This window comes from Gopherus flavomarginatus, chromosome 12, assembly GCF_025201925.1.
Source record: "Gopherus flavomarginatus isolate rGopFla2 chromosome 12, rGopFla2.mat.asm, whole genome shotgun sequence".
Taxonomy (NCBI): Eukaryota; Metazoa; Chordata; order Testudines; family Testudinidae; genus Gopherus; species Gopherus flavomarginatus.
In genome coordinates, this window is record NC_066628.1 from 18,537,065 (window position 1) to 18,543,852 (window position 6,788).

The 6,788-nt window shown below is 40.0% G+C and overlaps 1 pseudogene; it reads left to right on the forward strand.

Annotated features, from left to right (window-relative positions):
* The first annotated feature begins 3,605 nt into the window (after positions 1-3,605).
* On the forward strand, positions 3,606-4,543 carry LOC127032528 (olfactory receptor 8S1-like; annotated as a pseudogene).
* Positions 4,544-6,788: the final 2,245 nt, after the last annotated feature.

Sequence of the window (6,788 nt, forward strand, 5' to 3'; positions counted from 1 at the left end):
AAGATAATTTTTACTGTTTTTCCTTCTTTAATTAAAAGCTTTTCTTGTTTAAGAATCTGTTTGTTTTTAATTCTGGTGAGACCCCAAGAGACTGGGTCTGGATCCACCAGGGAATTGGTGGGGAGAAAGGAGGGAAGGGGGAGAGAAAGGTTAATTTCTCTCTGTGTTAGGATTACTTTCTCTCTCAGGGAGAGTCTGGGAGGGGGAGAGAGAAGGAAGGGGGAAGGTGAATTTTCCTCTCTGTTTTTAGATTCAAGGAGTTTGAAACACAGTGATCTTCCAGGGTAACCCAGGGAAAGGAAGCTGGGAGAAGCAACGGTGAGGGAAAGGGTTTACTTTCCTTGTGTTAAGATCCAGAGGGACTGGGTCTTGGGGGTCCCCGGGCAAGGTTTTGGGGGGACCGGAGTGTACCAGGCACTGGAATTCCTGGTTGGTGGCAGCGCTACAAGTACTAAGCTGGTAATTGAGCTTAGAGGAATTCATGCTGGTACCCCATCTTTTGGATGCTAAGGTTCAGAGTGGGGAATTAAACCATGACAGCCTCCCATTGACTTCTGCTGGGAAGCAGCAGTCTGCTCACACAGAGTCAGTCGCAGCATAGGGGCCATGATTAGCAGCCCAGCAACTACTTGAATCAAACAACTCGCTTTCTCACTATTTCTCAAGGCAGGGCAACTAAGACAGTTGGTGAATGTTAGCAGTAATTTCTATTTTTAGAGTGTGTGTGTGGGGGGGGGGGGCATTGGTATAGGTTGGGAGTAGGACATTCTCTGGAGAAGACACTTAGTTTTAATAAAAATGTAAAAATGGCCCTACTTGTTCTCAGCAATAGTCCATCTAGCCCAGTATCCTGTCTTTAGTAGTGGCTGGTGCCAGATGCTTCAGAGAAAGTCAAGAGAACATGCCAATTTATCGAGTGATCCACCTCTGTTGTCCAATCCCAGCTTCCAGCAGTCAGTGGTTTAGGGACACCCAGCGCATGGGGTAACATCCCTGTCCAACTTGGCTAATAGAAAATTGATGGGCCTATCCTCCATGAACTCATCTGGTTTCTGTGGTATGTGAAGGGGTGAATAATACTTTCCATTCACTTTTTCCACATCGTTCGTGATTTTATACACCTATGTCACATCCCCCTTCAGTCACCTTTTTCTAAGCTAAACATCTTTTTAATCTCTCCTCATATGGAAGCTGTTCCATACCCATCATTTTTTTTTGGCGCCCTTCTCTACTTTTTTAAATTTTAATGTCTTGTTTTTTGAGATGAGGCTGCCACAACTGCACGAAGTATTCAAGGTGTGGATGTGCCATGGATTTATATAGTGGCGTTCTGATACTATCGGTCTTATTATCTATCCCTTTCTTAATGGTTCCTAACATTCTGTTAGCTATTTTTTTGTTTTTTACTGCACATTGAGCTGATGTTTTCAGAGAAATATGCATGATGACACCAAGATCTCTTTCTTAAGGGGTAACAGATAATTTAGACCACATCATTTTTATGTATAGATGAGATCATATTTTCCAATATGCATTACATTGCATCGATCAACATTGAATTTCATCTGCCATTTGTCACCCAGTTACCCAGTTTTGTTAGATCCCTTTGTAACTCTTCTCAGTCTGCTTTGGGCTTAGCTATCTTGAATAATTTTGTACCATATGCAAAAATTTTGTATCATTTTCAGCTTTTTCCCAATAATTTACTACTATGTTGAAGAGCAATGGTCCCAGTACAGATCCTTGGGATACCCAAATATTTACATTTCTAACTGTAAAATTTCACTTTGCACACAATCTGCCTGTGTTGACATTCAGATTCTAGTACAAGGTCCACCTCTTTGCTTAGGTATTTGTCTCATAAATTGATAATGAAAGAAAAGTTGTTTTTTTTCTCGGTGTTGTCGTTTCTCTCCTTCAAGTCTTGGAGCATTCATGGACTCCAGCCTCTCTCTTCTGGTTTTGCCAAAATCCAATTTTGGTCACTTCTTGCACTATGAGTTCTTTTCCCTCTTTCTTTGAAAATGATCACTGGTTTTCTTGAATTGTTTGCACAGCTGCATGATAGCAACCTGGAGTTACCCACTTCCACACGCACACTTTGGCAGTGGAGGAACCTGTCATACAGCTAAGATCTTCTGAGGTTTTCTTCATGGCAGTTGTAATATTTATCAATTTGCCAATATTCTCTGTATTTGATTGGGTTGTCAGCCTATGCCAAAACCAGTATTTCTAGTTTTCGGGAGTTTATTATTTTGTATTAGAAATCCTAGATATTTTAATAGGGATGAATCCAATAAGGTACTATAGATATTAAATACTCTACAACAGTGGTTTACAACTTGTGGTCTGCAGACCCCTGGTGGCCCATAGACCATGCCTAAGATTTCCAAAATGGTCTGCACCTGCATTTTAAATTTGTTACGGGTCTGCAAATGAAAAGTTAGAAAGCACTGGCCTACAAAATTATAAAATGTAATAGAAACAGGTACTTTTTATAGAATTGGCCAAATTTCCCTTTGCACAGAATCTGCCTGTGTTCACATTCAGAATCAAGTATAAGGTCTACCTCTGTGCTTAGGTATTTGTCTAGTGAGTTTATTTTTTCTCTGAGATCATATGGAGATGAATATAGATTGGACATTGGAGAGAACATTGGCGTCATTCCCATTCCCCATTCCCCATGAAAACTGATGTCAAAATAACCCCTGACTTCCATGGAGGCAGGATAGATTCTCTATTATATGTATAGCCTCATATTCTGATGTGCAGAACAATGAATCAAAAGCCTAATTCAGTTAGAGTTTAGATGACTTAGGAACAAAAGTCCCATTAATTTTCTATATTGCCCCTCTTTTCAAAATTATGTCACTGTGCCGAGGGAATGTTTGCTTGTCACATTCATTTCTTCTTCTTCTTCTTGAAAAATCCTAATGATTTTAATAGGTAAGAATCCAATTATATACTACAGAGATTAAATTGTGTTTTCAACAAAATAGTCTAGAACAAGTGACAAAAAGCAATAGAGAAGCAGATTCTTTTTATACATTTGTCCACATGCCCAGCTATTTTAAATTGGCCATAGTTGTTTCATTAGAGTGAATCTGTTAGTTCCCAGGTTGGTGTACCTCAGTTGTAGCTCTGCTATAAGTTATAAGGCCGGATTAAAGAAACATTAAGACAGAGAGAGAGAGAGAGAGAGACTAACTGTATAGTCTGCTGGTTAGAGACCTATCCCGGATGCACAAGACCAAGCATCCAGTAACCCTGCTGTGCTTCCTCTCTAATATTTGAGCTAGATTGCATCAGATTAAAGAGGAGAGAATTAGGGAGCCCCACATCAGCCTGTCTGCTAGTCACAGCTGAACAGGGCTTTTGTGAACACCAATGGGGCTAGATTCTGTGATTTAGGCAGCTAAAGTGGCAGTTAAGTTCCAAGTCCTTTTGTGTATCCAGCATGTTTTGTCTATTAAAACACACAAAATCTATCCAGCTTCTCTGTTTCTCTCTCACTGAATTTAGTATATTTCAAATAAACTTTGTACAGCCTGGAATAGTGTTAATTTGTTTTCTCTTGTCTTCCAGGTCACAGATTTCCTGAATAAATGCTTATGAAATATCAAACCACAGTGACTGAATTTATTCTTGTGGGACTTTCCAGTGACCCACAGTTGCAGATTTTCATCTTCTCGGTGTTTTTAGCTATTTACCTAATCACTCTGAGTGGTAACATAATGATCATGCTGGTGATAAGAACTGATTCTCACCTTCACAGCCCTATGTACTTCTTCCTATTCTATTTATCCTTTGTTCATATCTGCTGTTCCTCAGTCACGGTGCCTAACACGCTGAGGAACTTTCTAGCAGTGCACAAAACTATTTCTGTCAATGCTGCATTGCTCAGATGTTCTTCATCCTCCTCTCAGGTGGTGCTGAAATTCTCATTCTCTCAGCCATGGCTTATGACCACTACGCTGCCATCTGTGACCCATTGCGTTACATGGAGAGAATGAGCAAAGGGATCTGTGTTCAGCTGGTGAGTGGGGCATGGGCAATAAGTTTCTTCCATGCCCTGCTTAACACTGTTTTTACTTTCAAGTTGCATTTCTGTGGGCCTAGTCAAATCAGCCATTTCAGCTGTGAGCTCCCTCCTCTATTACAACTGTCCTGCACTGACACCCTCACCAATCAAGTGGTGCTTCTTACTTCTGTTCTAATATTTGGATCAAGCTCCTTCCTCCTTACCCTGATCTCCTACATTCACATCATCTCCACCATCCTGAGGATATGCTCTGCAGAGCGCATGCATAAAGCCTTCTCCACCTGCAGCTCCCATCTGATTGTGGTTGGCTTATTTTACCTGACAGGTTTTCTCCAGTACACAAAATCCAGTTCGGTCTTCTCTGTGGTGCTGGGTGAAATATTCTCCATCCAGTACAGCGTCTTGACCCCTATGATAAACCCTATTAGCTACAGCTTGAAAAACAAGGAGGTGAAAACAGGTCTAGGGCAAATGTTAGGGAAACTGAAGTTTCTTGAGTAATGTCAATGATCTTAAATAAATGAATTATGTTTACATCAGAGCATAGAACTGTAGATAACTTGTGTTTGGGAAATTTTGAGCTCAGGTAACTGATGGACATGTTGGGACAAAACTTCAATTGGTCTAAATGAGTGTGGCTCCACTGAAGTTAGCGGGCCTGATTCCTAGCTGTAAAAGAGTCACTGGATCTTGGGTCTCCTAAATCCGGATGAGTGTTCTGAGCAGTAGGCTTTAGAGTCATTCACACATTTCTCCCTTTCTCTCCATAACTCTTTAATCTGGCTCACTGACTTCAGGGGAGCTATGGCCAATTTATACCAGCTGAAGATCTGGCCAATTGTATAAAAAGAATCTCTTCATCTATTAATTTCTGTTCATTCTTTTTGAGTAATTTGCTGAAACTCTATTTAATAGCATTTATCTTATTCTAACCTATTAAAATCTCAAGGATTTTTTAATAATAATAATTAATAATGATAATATGATTCTCATTGGAGCCAATAGGTTTACTCCCCAGGGAGGGTTAGAGCTACAAAGAAACTTAGGCTTAAATAGAAGAGTTAGTGAGAGACCCACATGAGCTTATCCAGGTGATTAGGGCGCACACATGGGTGCAGAGAGATCCCCTTTTTAACTCCTGTCTCTTTATCAGGCCTTTGAAGCAGTGCCCTCCCACATTCCAGGTGACTGGGAATATGGGGACTGAGCTCTTTGACAGCAGCACGGTTTAAAATGCACCCCTCTCCTTGGTATCTCCCATTGACTAGGGAACCACCTATCATCATGTTAGACCATAAGAACAAATGAAAGACAATCCCAGATCAGCCTAATGGACCATCTCGCCCAGTACCCTGTTTCTGCCAGTGGCCAGTGTCAGATTCTTCACATGGAATGAACAGAACATACAATTATCGAGTGATATATCCCCTGTCGCTCCCAGCTTTTGGCAGTCAGAGGTTTAGGAACACCCAGAACATGGGGTTGCCTCTCTAGCCTGGACTAATAGCTACTGATGGACCTATCCTCCATGAATTTGCCTGATTCTTCTTTAAAAACTATCTCCACTTAAAGAGAAAGGGAACAAAGGATGTTGTTAATATGAAAATGAAAGCCTGATTTAATATTTTACATTTCAAATGCCTTTTTTTCTTCTTGTCTTTAATAAAAAATTATTAAAAAATTAATAATAGTGTGTTTGTCAAGGTACTAAACAGACTGAGGTCTCTGCAAACTGAATTCTGAACCTTGTTTAAAACTGTTTAATGTGTGACAGTTACTGTGTTATGTGGCTTAATCCCTAAAACATGTTGTTTAATATCACTTCAAAATATGTTTTCATAATTTAATTATAATAAACCTGAATATTTGTCTTATCCAAACCTTATCTGAATATTGCTACATTTCTGGTCTTCAAAGTCTAAATGTGGCAAGAAGTTCCACTGTTTAATTATGTGTCTTCTTCATGCCATCAGCACATGCATAGAACACCCTCCCAACACTGGTTCACCAAACCATCACCCCCACCTTATGAAAATCCTATGTTAATCTCTTCTTCTCTATAGACATGATACTGCAAGCACCTGAATGTTTAGGCTAAATGGACATACCCCTACAGCCCGTCTGCATTCAGAATGCCAACTGAGGCTCACATGCATCCGATGAAGTGGGTATTCACCCACGAAAGCTCATGCTCCAAAACGTCCGTTAGTCTATAAGGTGCCACAGGACTCTTTGCTGCTTTTACAGATCCAGACTAACACGGCTACCCCTCTGATAATTGAGGCTTAGAAGACTTCTACTTATAGACCACCTGCAGGACAGAATCTAATCAATATTATGCACGATCGCTATCCTGCAGACAAATTCACACTCATGCTCTGAGTCTGTATTCACATGTAATTTCAATAAAATTATTCATGTGTATACAACATCTTCACAGGAGTAAAGTGTTTTGTCAGATTGGGCATTATATTCCTATTTATATTAACATTTTTATTGTCACTAAACCTACCAAATTCTTAATTAGGCCTGCACTTTCATAGGGCTCTGATTTCTCGGCAGTGAGGAAAAGACAGGAGCAGATCTTGAATATAGTGGAATTGAAAATAGAAAGATGGATGGACCATGTTTGGAACTAATGAAGTAGGGAAAATGTGAAGTTGGTACCAGTTACAAAAAAGCTGAGAGAATTGAGGCATAGATGGTTTGGCCATGTGAAAAGAAAATCAGAAGAATATATAGGAAA